The following is a 15,888-nucleotide window of genomic DNA, read 5'->3' on the forward strand; positions in this document are numbered from 1 at the left end:
CAGTATATTTGGTAAAAATGGGAATATGGTGATGAGCACAAAGGACGGGTAAATAGCAGTGTATTTTCTGATAAAAGAATCGTAAGAAATGGAGACAAACCAATGTAACTATGTTACCTTTTGAGTTTTGGCATAACGCTCAAGACAAAAAATTTTAAGTGTTTCCACAAGATAAAATTAGTGGTAGTCAAGTGGTCGGGAAGTGCAACATGACTCGTGATTGGCTGCAATGTTTCGTATGGCAAACGGAAGGTGCAAGGAAAGAAACGTGTCTCAGTGCAAGCATAGCTAGAAACAACTTACATACTTTTACTGTAGTGCTGTGTGTAGGCCTAAATAATTGCATAATAGTTTGTCTTATCTGAAATAACGACAGTGTTTAAATTATGTTCACATATTTATAGGGTTGTAATGGACCTAATATTAACCGATGTACCTTAATGATATGTTTTGACATTTTTTCATAAAATTCACCTTTTCTTTGAATAGTATGCCCTGTATGAAAATACTCCTGTAAGTACCACGAACTGTTGATAAGAATTGTCTTTACTCACACAGGTGTTCTCACGAAAACTATAATCTGCTTGAAACGGAGGTAAATGTAACTTAATATTCTTCTCATAATGCAGTGGTACAATATATGTATTAAACTCAAGTAGTACGCAAACATTTACGCAACCTCAGAACTTGTTCAGACCACCTCGCAAACCTACGTCACTTCGTTTCAGAAAATCGTGGTAGTACCATACAGAAACCTCCTGACACCGATATATTGCCTCACCAAACGTCAGGCTTCAGAAAAAGATGCGCCTTTCTCAGTCTAGTAATGTACGTCAGTGGATGACAGTCATATTTGAAGTCACAGATCCGCTTTTCTAACCTGTGCCAGCGCCATGGAGTTAGAAAAAGAAAGGAGATGTCACTACGTCACAAACTTCAAGCAGATGTCCGACATCTTAAGTATCCCAACGTGTGTGATTCACCGCTGTCATACTTCCCCGTGACGTCACTCCGATGTGCCTGTGCCCAGTTTGGGCCGTCTTGGGTGCTTTGATTGTGTGGAGACAGTTGTTTCATCGAAAACGACAGCTTGTATTGTTTACGGCTGTAGTAACCAATCTGATCGTGGTCTAAAGTTAAAAGGAGTCATATTTCATTCGTAAGTGGAGCTCTTCTAGCAGTATTTTCTGTTGTATACAGGAATTATGGTTACCCTTTTATGGTAGTGGTATTAGTTGTCTCATTCCATATTAGATTCGCCTTACTTATCTCACAAGGGAATACCCCATCCCCCCCCTCCCCCCAAGATTTAGTGGTAAGGTGGCCCAGTGGATAGCGCGTCTAAAACTGAACACATCAAATACGAAAACAGGAGTAACTATGAATAAAAACCAAAATAGAGACAGTGAACGGTCCAAGAAAAAGAACTGCAATAAGGAGCAGTTAGTACAAGCAACGGTGTAGTGGGCAAGTGGTTATGGTGTTGGGCCGTGGAGTGGGCGAGGTGTGTTCAAAAATTCCCCCTGCCATTTATTTACCTATTTTTTCACAACATTATGTTCTGTCCGCCCTGTAATTGAAATGTTTGTTCTCTTTACACGGCCTTGGCTGTTGTCATAATATACAATTGTTACAGAATATTACTCATGTGGTAAGAAACCGTTACCGTCGAAAATGAAGACGATGAATAGTGAGACTTGGCGAGATACCACATAGAGGTCTCACAGAAATGAGAACAACAAATAGACGGGTGTGAACTATGCTACAAAAGAGAAATTCATGAGTCAAAACTTCCAATACGGAACCCAACTTCATAAATATTAAAAATACGTTTTGACAGAGCACAGACAAACTGCGTGATCGTTGAACTGTTGCGTTCATTTCGAACAATAATGTTTTCATCATTTCCTTGGGAGTGATCACATTCAGATTCAAACGAATACCTGTATTGAGCAAAGAGGCATATCTCACTCTCTTAGCAGTCGTACAAATCAGGTGCGTAGATAAGAGACTCCTATCATGTGACACACGTACTGTCACTCAGGCCGTGTGTGACAGACCAGATGTGTTTTCCGGTGGAGGATTAGTTTGACTTATCACCTTGTCATCAAAGATTTGCAGTTTTCACTCAAAAGGCACTTCTTTCAGCTGCTAATAGAGTAGTTGCACAGACTCAATTGTCATTATGTCCGCCCCCGGTAGCTGAATGATCAGCGCCACAGCATATCAATCCTAAGAGCCCGCGTTCGATTCCTGGCTGGGTCGGAAATTTTCACCACTCAGGGACTGGGTGTTGTGTTGCCCTAATCATCTTCATTTCATCCCCAACGCCTCTCAAGTCGTCGAAGTGGCGTCAAATAGAAAGACTTGCACCTGACGAACGGTCGGCCCTAGTCACACGACATTCATTTACTGTCATTATACCTTACACATCGCTGTTGCAAGTCGACGTTACACCCTGCACACACATACACACACACTACGTGGGAGGACTGACGTCCCGGTTGGTTGGTAGTCCAACAAAAATGGTTCAAATGGCTCTGTGCACAATGGGACGTAACTTCTGAGGGCATCAGACCCCTAGAACGTAAAACTACTTAAACCTAACTAACCTAAGGACATCACACACATCCATGCCCGAGGCAAGATTCGAACCTGCGACCGTAGCGGTCGCTTCTAGATGATTTATGAATAGATTATAATTTCCTGCAGACGCTCGGTAAATAGTTACTATTATATAGGATCTGTTATGGAACTCTACTTCTATTGCACATGCTTCTAGATGATGCTCTAAACAGAATTTATTAATGTCAATGTTCTTGAATTTATGGCAGTTTTTAATAAATGTGGCCCCTCCTCCTCCCTCCATATCTACTCTGCAGAGGTAGGAAGCTAGCTTAAATCCTGAAATGTGTAACATATCTATACCAGTGGTCACTTGATGTTCAGAGAGGCAGTTTATGTCAATTTCGTTAGATGAATTCATTTCATTGATACAAATGAGTAGTTCATCAACTTTATTTCTAAGTCCCGGAATGTTCTGGTGTAGTATAGATAACCGATACTGCATACTAATGGGATTATAACTACTTTGGTGAAAATGAACTGGCAGTTTCTGATTACTTTCTGCTGTTGTTGTTATCTTCAGTCCTGAGACTGGTTTGATGCAGCTCTCCATGCTACTCCATCCTGTGCAAGCTTCTTCATCTCCCAGTACCTACTGAACCCACATACTTCTGAATCTGCTTAGTGTATTCATCTCTTGGACTCCCTCTACGATTTTTACCCTCCACGCTGCCCACCAATACTAAATTGGTGATCCCTTGATGCCTCAGAACATGTCCTACCAACCGATCCCTTCTTCTGGTCAAGTTGTCCCACAAACTTCTCTTCTACCCAATCCTGTTCAATACTTCCTCATTAGTTATGTTATCTACCGATCTAGTCTTCAGCATTCTTCTGCAGCACCACATTTCGAAAGCTTCTATTCTCTTCTTGTCCAAACTATTTATCGTCCATGTTTCACTTCCATACATGGCTACACTCCATACAAATACTTTCAGAAAAGACTTCCTGACGCTTAAATCTATACTCGATGTTAACAAATTTCTCTTCTTCAGAAACGCTTTCCTCGCCATTGCCAGTTTACATTTTATATCCTCCCTACTTCGACCATCGTCAGTTATTTTGCTCCCCAAATAGCAAAACTTCTTTCCTACTTTAAGTGTCTCCTTTCCTAATCTAATTCCCTCAGCATCACCCGACTTAATTCGACTACATTCCCTTATCCTCGTTTTGCTTTTGTTGATGGTTCATCTTATATACTCCTCTCAAGACACTGTCCATTCCATTCAACTGCTCTTCCAAGTCCTTTGCTGTCTCTGACAGAATTACAATATCATCGGCGAACCTCAAAGTTTTTATTTCTTCTCCATGTATTTTAATACCTACCCCGAATTTTGTTTCCTTTACAACTTGCTCAATATTCAGATTCAATAACATCAGGGAAAGGCTACAACCCTGTCTCACTGTCTTCCGAAACACTGCTTCCCTTTCATGTCCCTCGACTCTTATGACTGCCATCTCGTTTCTGTACAAATTGTAAATAGCCTTTCGCTCCCTGTATTTTACCCCTGCCACCTTCAGAATTTGAAAGAGAGTATTCCAGTCAACATTGTCTGAAGCTTTCTTGAAGTCTACAAATGGTAGAAACGTAGGTCTTAATCTTTCTTCTAGGATAAGTCGTAAGGTCAGTATTGCCTCACGTGTTCCAGTATTTCTACGGAATCCAAACTGATCTTCCCCAAGGTCGGCTTCTACTACTTTTTCCATTCGTCTGTAAGGAATTCGTGTTAGTATTTTGCAGCTATGGCTTATTAAACTGCTTGTTCGGTAATTCACATCTGTCAAAACCTGCTTTCTTTGGGATTGGAATTATTATATTCTTATTGAAGTCTGTGGGTATTTCGCCTGTTTCATACATCTTGCTCGCCAGATGGTAGAGTTTTGTCAGGACTGGCTCTCCCAAGGCCGTCAGTAGTTCCAATGGAATGTTGTCTACTCCTGGGGCCTTGTTTCGACTCAGGTCTTCCAGTACTCTGTCAAACTCTTCACGCAGTATCGTATCTCCCATTTCATCTTCATCTACATCCTCTTCCATTTCCATAATATTATCCTCAAGTACATCGCCCTTGTATAGGCCCTCTATATACTCCTTCCACCTTACTGCTTTCCCTTATTTGCTTAGAACTGGGTTTCTACTGAGCTCTTGATGTTGATACAAGTGATTCTCTTATCTCCAAAGGTCTCTTTAATTTTCCTGTAGGCAATATCTATCTCACCCCTAGTGAGATAAGCGTCTACATCCTTACATTTGTCCTCTAGCCATCCCTGCTTAGCCATTTTGCACTTCCTGTCGATCTCAGTTTTGAGACGTTTGTATTCCTTTTTGCCTGCTTCATTTATTGCATTTTTATATTTTCTCCTTTCATCAATTAAGTTCAGTATTTCTTCTGTTACCAAAGGATTTCTACTAGCCCTCGTCTTTTTACCAACTTGATCCTATGCTGCCTTCACTACTTCATCTCTCAAAGCTACCCATTCTTCTTCTACTGTATTTCTCTTCCCCATTCCTGTCAATTGTTATCTTATGCTCTCCCTGAAACTCTGAACAATCTCTGGTTCTTTCAACTTATCCAGGTCACATCTCCTTAGTTAGCTATGATTAAGTTGTGCTCTGTGCAAAATTCTACCAGGCGGCTTCTTCTTCCATTTCTTATCCCCAATCCATATTCACCTACTACGTTTACTTGTCTCCTGTTTCCTACACTCGAATTCCAGCCACCCATGACTATTAAATTTTCGTCACCCTTCACTATCTGAATAATTTCTTTTATTTCCTCATACATTTCTTCAATTTCTTCGTCATCTGCAGAGCTAGTTGGCATATAAACTTGTACTACTGTAGTAGCTGTGGGCTTCGTATCTATCTTGGCCACAATAATGCGTTCACTATGCTGTATGTAGTAGCTTACACGCATTGCTATTTTCCTATTCATTATTAAACCTACTCCTGCATTACCCCTATTTGATTTTGTGTTTATAACCCTGTAGTCACCTGACCAGAAGTCTTGTTCCTCCTGCCACCGAACTTCACTAATTCCCACTATATCTAACTTAAACCTATCCATTTCCGTTTTTAAATTTTCTAACCTTCCTGCTCGATTAAGGGATCTGACATTCCACGCTCCGATCTGTAGAACGCCAGTTTTCTTTCTCCTGATAACGACATCCTCCTGAGTAGTCCCCACCCGGAGATCCGAATGGGGGACTATTTTACTTGCAGAATATTTTACCCAAGAGGACGCCATCATCATTTAATCCTACAGTAAAGCTGCATGCTTAACTTTCTGTTAAACATTGTTTAAATGGAGGCTGTATGCTAAAATCTGACTCCTGTTCATTTATTTTCTCAAACTGAGTCTGTCTGCCAATCTCTATTAAAACTCGTTTTCTATCCCCCTTCCCTATCCTAAAAAAGGCAACCCTCTGACACCTGTGACCACTGGTACTTTACCACTTGTGACAGTGTCCCCCCTTAAGTTTTCAGCTATCAAGCCAGACAGTTTTCCCTTCCCTTTCCTATTGAGGTGAAGTCACGCCTAGTGTAGTCCCTCCTATCAATAGCATCCACAGGAGTCAAACCAATATGGGACCCTATATCAGTCCTAAGCAGCCACTCCAACTCCAAGTTCACCCTCCCTACAGAAGAGTTCAGATGAGGCTCTCTGACTGGTAAACGAGGAAGAAGGGTAAACGGCGAATGGGCCGTCTTTAATTGCAGTGCATATGACTTGGTTACATATTTCATGTTTCTTAACATTGTGGATCGCACACGAAACAACGTTTCAGTGTTATTTCATGTTTCATGTTTCTTAACAGCATGGATCACAAGAGAAGCAGCGTTTCAGTATTACTTAATTATTTTTGGCACACTGAAGACTAAATATAATTTTCTTCTCGTACAAACTGTTCGCATATGGAGGCAATTTCGCTGCTTGTAACTGTGACTTACTTAGTCTTATAATCGAAAAAAGGCCTTTTGTGTTCATATGGTGGTCGAGATATTTTATCCTGTCATTATGGAGACATGGAGACTGTTTCTGAGGTCATCAATACAGACGTCCTGGAAATTGCCTTTAAAATGGGAATTACATTGCTGATCAATCTGCTGTATCTGCACAAGCAGAGAGGCACTTTCGAATGAAACATCAACTGGCCTGGAAAACCGGAAACAGGTCGGCGGTGTCCTTAAAAACGTTAAGAAAATGTTCCTTGTAGGCTAGTTCTATCAAGCTCACACTGAATTCTTCACACCTAGAAATTTATTTAACACCTTTGAATTTATGTAACTGGGCTGTACTTTTTGTCAGAATTTGTCCTTTCTACGTTGTGATTTTCCTTTTAAATTCATACGCAACAAATCAGAAATAAGATGATTCTCAGATTGAAGTGTCTTACTATGGACAATGTGCAATCACGTTCACTAAAAATGCGAGGTGTGCATTTCATTCCACAAGTTCTACTTTTCCTCTCTGCACTGGTTTTTTCTTCGCATATTCAACATGGGGAGTATAAAACAAAAATCCGTACCAGGCGTGCCCCTTGTCTTCACCAACGTACTTTGAAGTAATGTATGAAGTCTCAAAGCTCTTCGTTCAGTTCCATCGAAATACGTTGCCACTGTCATTGGGAAAACACACGTGACTTCAGAAATTTAATTCAGTTTCTTCAGATGCCCCATAACCGTAAATTTAGCACAAAGTGCTTCTTCATGTACAGAACAAAGAGCAGCGTCATTGTAAATTTTTGTTCTATCATGGTCAAATAAGACTTACTTATTTTGTTCATGGAACAGGCAGTAATCTCAAAGAAAACACTGTTTGTCCTATGATTCAGCAGTAGACATGATCTAGAAAGAGCATCAGCAACGATGTTATCTTTGCCAGGAAAATTCACAAGCTTCAAGTTGAACCCCCATAGTTTGAGGGTCCACATGGCTCAGCAACCATGAATCAACTTCGCACTCATCAAAAAGTCTAATGGTCTATGGCCAGACTAAACAATGGCGGTTTGACGAAAGAATTATCACCTGAACTTCACAGTTTCCCGTATGATGGGTAGAGCTGCAAACTGAGAGAATAGTTGTATTCATAGATCATGAGCACCCATCTCATGAAATCAATAGTATGATTCTTCACTACTCCTGCTATTTTAAATTCCATTAATAGCTCAAAACCTAGAACTCTCTTATCACTTTTGGAGCTCAGAAAAAGAATCCTTATTGAAATCTCCAAGTGATCTCTTTTTCAAATTAAGAGTAACATGACACCATTCTTAACAACCTATAAAAGCATCAACTCGTCTGCTGTTAATACAAAATGATTATAAGTGGTCAGCCTCTTTCCTAAATGTTTGGGCTAATGTTATTGCAAATACGACAAATTCCGCCAAAGTGAATTTCAGCATGGAGGGTAACTTGCAAAATTGATAGCAAGAACCATAAAAGAAGACTGTTGTGAATTTTCAACACAAAGGAAGAAGCTCAATCTGCGATAACTTCCTCTTCAGTCAATGCAATACAGGAGGTTAATACAATGAAATGTTTGTAAGAACTCTTCTAACGTCAACAATCTTTTCGTACAATAATTGTATTATTCTGCCTGGCAACTTCATCAGTCTCACATCTTTGCCCTATTTTGGCACCACTAACACCGGATTATTGCAAAAAAAATGGCTCTGAGCACTATGGGACTTAACATCTGTGGTCATCAGTCCCCTAGAACTTAGAACTACTTAAACCTAACTAACCTAAGGACATCACACACATCCATGCCCGAGGCAGGATTCGAACCTGCGACCGTAGCAGTCCCGCGGTTCCGGACAGAGAGCCTGAACCGCTAGACCACCGCGGCCGGCATTATTGCAAAAAATGATAGTGGAATCCATGGCCCCTTACTGCAACATCTTCTCAGTTTCTGCTTCAAACATCTGTTTGTAAATCACTGAAATAGAACTAGGCCTGAAAAGGAATCTTTTATGTTCCTCAACTATAAAAGGAGTGTAAAAGTGTTTTAACATTACCATTGTTTTCAGATAAGACTGAAAATTGATGAGGTAACGTCCCATAAAAGTTTCCTTTCACTACTTTATCTGCCTCCTCCTCATAGTAAACCCGATATATTATCTCTTTTACATATAAACAATTCGTTCGCAGTATAGTGATAGAAATGCTTTAGCCATATTTTCTCTCATCAGACTTTTACACAATAATACAACACAGGTCTTGTGAGGAATTTAAGACAATGGTTACTACCCTTTTCTCTAATCATTCATTCATCAAACCATAACTTCGATGTAGACCCATTACAGTCCGACATCACCTCTCTGAAACATATCACTGCTGATTAACCAGACGAAAAGTGAACTGATACAGCATCAATCACCAGTCTTGTCACAGACGAAACTCCATAACTGCAAGACTGAGTGTAAAATTGGCTGAAAATCTCGTACCTTGACACAGAAATTCAACGCGCACTTGCCTCTTCACCTGAACAATTTTCCTAATGATTATCTCCTTCCCCTAAGTCCACAACAAAGAAAGAATAAGCCACAAACCTACACTTTCACCCCTCCGAAATTCCAACTCTTGCAACTCAGACACCTCGTTACCTGTATCCACCATACAAAATTACTGCCTTAACATGTACATGAAACGCATTTGAATTTGTCCAAATGGACAACCATTACTTGCATCTCACACAGGCGAGAAATTTGATAGATACGATTCTGCAGTGCCTGTGTTACTCCAAATTACGATTCAATGTTCCTTTGGAAGCACATAGGTTCCAAAATAACACTACACCTTAATCGGGAAAAACATAGACACTGTAATGTCGTATTTACCCGCCGACGCGAGACGTGAAACTTACGAGTAAAATGTCACGTCTTTACCGAGATATACACAATTAAGATACGAATACAGGCTGTAGACACGTGCTTCACGAAACATGGAAGTTTGAGTATAGCTGTGGGTCGTGCTCTGATAGCCTAATGGTAAGGCGACCTCTCCAGATAAACGAAAAATTCGGTTTTCAGTCTCGGTTCATATCAAATTTTCGATGTCGTCATTCCATCATACCGCTAATTGTCCATATTCGCAACTGCGAATACATTTCACGTATTTCGAAACGGTTGTAGTCGCCGAATGCATGCATGCATGCATGTCCAAAGTAAAGTTACAGCGTAATTTCGGATAACACAAACAGTGCAATTACGTATAAATAAATATATGTCTGGAGAACTGTACTCACCACAGCAGTTAAATTTTCCTGTTTCGTACTGAGTAAACGTTTCCTTACTTCTTGAAAACCCAACGAGTTCAACTGCTCAAAAACAAATGTTCATCATATTTGCAGCAAACGATTTGGCTGTTGAAGGGAGTCTTCAGTGACATGGTTGCAGGCCCTATGCACACACATTATTCAGTGGAACAGCCGATGCCACCTCTACAATGCATGGATCTGAATCTCCATTGTTCTAGTGACCATGTTACCATTACCCCTGCTGTCTCTGGATTGACCAAACTGCCTATCACTCAAACTGTGTCTACCATCAAACTGTGACTCTCTCCCCTTTAATCAATATTCTCGTTGTGGTGATGTATCTTATCGCAAAGCCTCCATGTACAATTACCATATCCTGTGCACCACATGTCATGTTAAGTAAGTCTGAATTGTCCTATCTGTTTATTGATTGAATAGCTACTGAATTGCAATTTATTTATTTAATGGGATAATAATAATTATTAAAAGGTGACAATTTTATTTAAACGGTGTTTTTAATCTTTCGATTGTTGCGAGTCGGCGATAGTGCAATGCTGCTCGCTTTGGAGAATACACATTTTATAAGAATTATTTGGTCCAGGAAACACTTTTGCGATCTAGACGGTATTCGCGTAATTGTACTGATTAAAATTTATCGTTTCCGAAAGACGCAGGTTCGATTAAAGCTGTGTGCACATTTGCACGTATAATGAAAATATTCATAACACGTCGCGTAACAAAAGGAAACATGCGAATCACAACCGTGATCAAACGAAGAAAATATATGATAACATAAATGTTCCTCGCTGTGATTCAGGACAGGCTCAGATTAGACCTTGGAATTTTTAGTTATAGGAAATCACTTTAGAGATATTTGTTTTGAATAACTTGTATTTACCTTCTCTCTCTCTCCTTTTTGCAGCCTTTATACCTTCACATAGATTAAGGAACTTTTCCTTCTCTACCGTCCAGCACGAGAACAAAATTCAGACTCAACAAAATGTCTTACATCGAATTATTACATGCTTGACCCTTAACAGTCATATATATAGTTTCGTAATACAAACAATGCTAATTTATTCCGTGCACTAGAAAGTCTTTGATACACTGAGCACAAAAATTAAAATAATAAAATTATAATTACATTTTTAATATCATGAATACTTCTTTAAATCATGAAAATAAGGTTTGACCTCGTCGTAATATTAATTTTCATCGTTGTAGCACTACATTGCCCCCTTTGGATCTGCAGTCACACTGGTTTGACTGGACATCCAAGCAGGCTTGTTTTCCTTGTCTGTTCTGTTTAAAGTTAGCTGTGTTCTTTCACTTGGAAGTATGTGCTTTGTTTACTTTTAAGTCTCAGGGATTTTGAGTTAGGCTCCCCCATTCGGGCAAAGGCCAATGGGAAAAACCCCCGGAAAAAAACCACGGCGGAGCGAGCACATCTTCCATACCCTCTTTTTTAATTTTTAACAATTGAATATTCACTTCGTATGACATTTAATAATGGTACAATTTCGTGATAGTGCTGCTGGTGACGACGGCTGGCGACTTGGTGTCCTGCAACACCGACGTCTCGCCCCATCAGGTAAGTCTGCGATGGACTGCGATGACGTGGCAGTGTGCGGCAAGAGATAACGGATGATGTCGCTGCAGTATGCTGTCCTCACCGACACGTGTGCTTAGAATCCCAGCATACAGTCACATGAAATTCAAACAGCATTATCGGCTCCTTAAATTAACATCTAAATCACATCATATTTGACGCACTCTTCCACTCAACAAGAAGAATGTGTTTTTTTTTGTTTTTTTGTTTTTTTTTAATTTATTGTTAGGTGTTCGACTTTTTGTGAGTCTTTTTATCATGATGCAAGTCCACTCGTCCTTCTGACGTAACTGACTATCTACAATTAATGGTTCATGTAATTCCGTTCCAACATTGATACAGTTCTGCAACGGGTTTAAACATATAGTGAGTAGCAGTTCCCAACACTGTCACGACTCACCACTGTTGCTGACTGATCGATAAAAACACTTGCTCTTGAGTTTTAGTTTGCCTGGAATGTTACGTCCACGCATGTGGTCCCAATAACACTCTGAATACTTGCCATTACTAAACACTCGTAGCAGAAAATTTGAAAACGAAATCATGGTAACACAATGCACTCATTGAGCGTCCACTTTTGTGTTAAATTCCACCCTTTCGCCACTGAAATAAAGTTCGTATGCGCAGAGGATAATGTTCACATGAAGTCTTTGTTCACAGGTCATCTGTGACATGGTCACTCCACCACGTAGTCACTTGATCACAGTTATCAAGTCTGACAAGGTAAAGTCATTGTGCTGCCCATAAGAATGTGTTACCACAGTCTAGTTACATATTGATAAATAACTGAATGATTGTACATATCAAATGAAGTACATAATTGCAGTCATTTACAATATAAAAGCAAATCCTAAGTCATATATTTTCTCGAAAGGGTGCCCCTGGACTTACAAAGAATTGTGCAGTGATAAACACAAGTCTGTATATGTTTGTCTGTGTAATGATCTGTTCAGTTATGGACAACATCTTGTTTGACATGGTTTATAGCTCATGCAAGTCCGAGGACTAACTTACGGTGGAAAATTTGTTAAACCTATACGTAACTTGCGTAAACTTCACATGTTGTAAGTGTATCCAGTACACAGTCTGAAAGAAAAAAAAGGAACATAACCTGCTCACCCTAGTGATTTCAAAATAGTTAACAATCAACAAAATGAATCGTTTATTTTCTAAAGTCACTATGTCCTACTGTTGTGTGAAATATGCAGTTCTGTTCACTGTTCGTAGTTTCACACGCATAAGTTCCTGAAAATTTACTAAATCTCAACGAGTTTGTATTATGTTTGATTAAGTGTCTTGGGGTGGAATCATCTTGAAGCAATTCTTCTTCTCCTTGCTGCAGCTCAGCGTCCTCTTCTCCGTCGAACTGGAGCTGAAATTTTCTTACAACTAACTGGTATTCTGAGAGTCTCCTCCTCCAAGCAGTACTGATGCTGCCAATGTTGTATGTTCCTATTCTCCCACACGCCACATCGCAATGTGTCCATGAAATACTTATACACTAGTCCATTAATTAATAATTGTCACTTAGCCTACTCGCACAGTACTTGAGTCTTTGATGTTTGACTTCACCTTATTACGACACACCTAAAAGGTCATCTACTGTACTTAAGATACATATCTTTTCAAGTCTTTGTGATTGTATAGTCCTTTCTGTCTGTTTAAGTTGGGATAGACCAAGAAATAACAATTTTTATGTGGTGTGCCTAAGATCAGAAATGGTCCTGAATATAACGGAGACCACTTCTCTATTTTTCTCTTTAATAATGACGACTTAGGGTAATTCCTTACTAACACCATATCTCCCACGTTAAATTGTTGAGTATTCTGTAGTCTCCGATTCTGTGATTCTTCCCGTTTCTGTGCATTCTCGTTTGGGTGTAACCAATGCTTGTCTAATTTTGTCCTCTCAGTCTTCCGGTTTGGTATTTAGTTTTGGAAGTGGGTTGGTATATGGTGATAACGACGTCTCAATAATTCCCCATTCCAGCATTCGTCTAATTTCTTTTGTTACTGCTTCCCTTTTCGCACTGGGTATTGAGTACGTTTGATGACAGTAAATTTCATGGGGAAATACTTGCATGTCGTACACGTAACCTTTAATTAGTCCAGGTTTTTTCAAATATACTTTACGATAATTAGTAAGTGTGTCTAATAATTGTTTTTGTTGTAGACTGTCAAGACCAGAGGATTGTTGTACTTTTTCTACTATATCAGAGAGGTGGATATTCTCCTAGTCTTTCACATTTCCATGATCGGGAATGTACTGCAATTGAAACTATCTTGAAGCCGCCATAAATGTGCGCGAATCGGTTCTATCTTTAAAATTTGACAATATTGGCCATGCAATTCTTTGGACTTTACCAAGTCTAACCTGACTCTCGTGTTAAGGAAACACATGCTGCATTCACCCTTTGCGAGGTCGATTATAGTTTCCGTCTCTCGCAAAATATCTAATCCGAGAATACAGTTCACGGCTAAATTCCTTACAATAAGGAAGGTGCATTCTTTGGCTCCCATTCCAAAATAAATACAAATCAGTGTCTGTTCCCGAACTAGGAGGGCTTCCTGACTAATGGCTCCTGTAACTCGACAATTAGTGACTCGAAAAACCGGAATCTTTCTAATCTTCTTTAAGTGAAAAAAGAACGATTCATTCAGCACAGAAACAGATGCTCCAGTATCTAAAATCACCGTAGATTGAACACCATAAATATCACAAATTATAGCTGCTTGTACAACATCCCGTTCAAACAAATTACACCTCTTCCGAAAATCTTGATATAATTCCTCTCGTATATCAACTCCGTCATTATATCTTAACATCTGCATAGTTGAACTACGTTGCTGAGCAACATCAACAGAATTATTCCTACACACTGCATCTTTTGCGTCGTTCGACCCGATCGCTGCTGATTCTATGCGACACACATTCTCATTGTTACTACAGCTGGTTGTCTGCACGCTTGGTTGCTCGTTATTACTAACATCATTCATGCAAGTGCCCCCTAGACACCCTGTGACTGACACACGGGAGCAGAATGTCGTCGCATCTAGTTTGACTGACTGGTACTGGTTGATGGCTGCGGTTCACTTGCCTCAATGATCTTGATATTTTGATTTGGTGGTTGCCATGGCTGCTCATTCATATGCTGCTGCATGTTATTTGACATATTTGTATTGTACGGGGGTTGTACATGATTGTTGTTGTGATACTGCGGTGGCCTAGGCTGCTGCCATTGCTGTTGTGCATTATTCTGTGTTGACCAGTTATGTGGAGGTTGCATGTTTTCCTGATTATTTGAAAAATTACCGTTATTGTAATCAGCGTTAGCTCTAAAATCTCGTTTCCGTTTCTTTGAAAAGTTTCCGTTATTATTTTGTCCACTATTATTCTGTGGATGATAATTGTGATTCGGTGCATTACCGTACTGTCCATTTGTGTTCATATTATGGTTCTGCCATCCTGAAACATTCGGACTATTCTAATGATTTTGATTCCCATAGTAGGTGTTTCTATTACTATTGTTCTTGTGGTCCCGCCCGTTGCCATTACCATTACCATTACTCGACGAATTATTCCCTTAATGGTGTCTGTCCTCTTCGATAACCAAATCTAAGGAGTCCAGTACAGATAGAAAATGTTCTACGTTGTCTTCAGGAATGTGAAACAATTTCTCCTTTAGATCACGCGGTAACTTCTCCTGTAATATCTTTAAAACATCACACTCAGGAATTGGTGAGGATAAATATTTTCGCAAAGTACCGCCTTTTCTATTAAAAGTCTCAGGATTATAAACTTCTTTCCTTAATCGTTCTTGTACCCCACGCGACTAATACTTGTTTAGAAAAGCTTGTTCAAATTCATCGAAGGAGCTGCATTGTTCAGCTTTCTGTCTCGCGAACAACGCTGGCTCACCTTGAATATGGGTAATGGTAAAGACAATTTTTTCCCTTTCGTTTCAACTTTTCGGCATTTTTCCGCGGATCCCTTTGATAAACATAACTGGATGGGGTCCGTTCTTATCATTGGTAAACTTCTGAAACTGTGAATTCTTGACTAAAGCATCCTGAGTCACCAATGATTGTGTAGGGTCTTGATACACGGATGTTACTCCACGTGTTGGATTGAAATTATTGCCCGTCTGCCTCCTACTTTCAGTTAAACGCGTTTCATAATGATCGGGGTGTTTTTCTGTGATACTAACACACTCCGGTGAACTGTTATGAGATGTTTGAGTACGTGTTTCATTAAGCACTTTCTGCACGTTTTGTAATTAAGTCTGGAGTTCATGAATCTTTGTGTTGTTTGCATGTATCAGTTGCGTTCCTGCTCGTTGTAACATCACAGGTAGTTCCTTCTGTATAACAGTACTAATTTGTTTGTCTTTGTCA

Source organism: Schistocerca gregaria, chromosome 5, assembly GCF_023897955.1.
Source record: "Schistocerca gregaria isolate iqSchGreg1 chromosome 5, iqSchGreg1.2, whole genome shotgun sequence".
Classification (NCBI taxonomy): domain Eukaryota; kingdom Metazoa; phylum Arthropoda; class Insecta; order Orthoptera; family Acrididae; genus Schistocerca; species Schistocerca gregaria.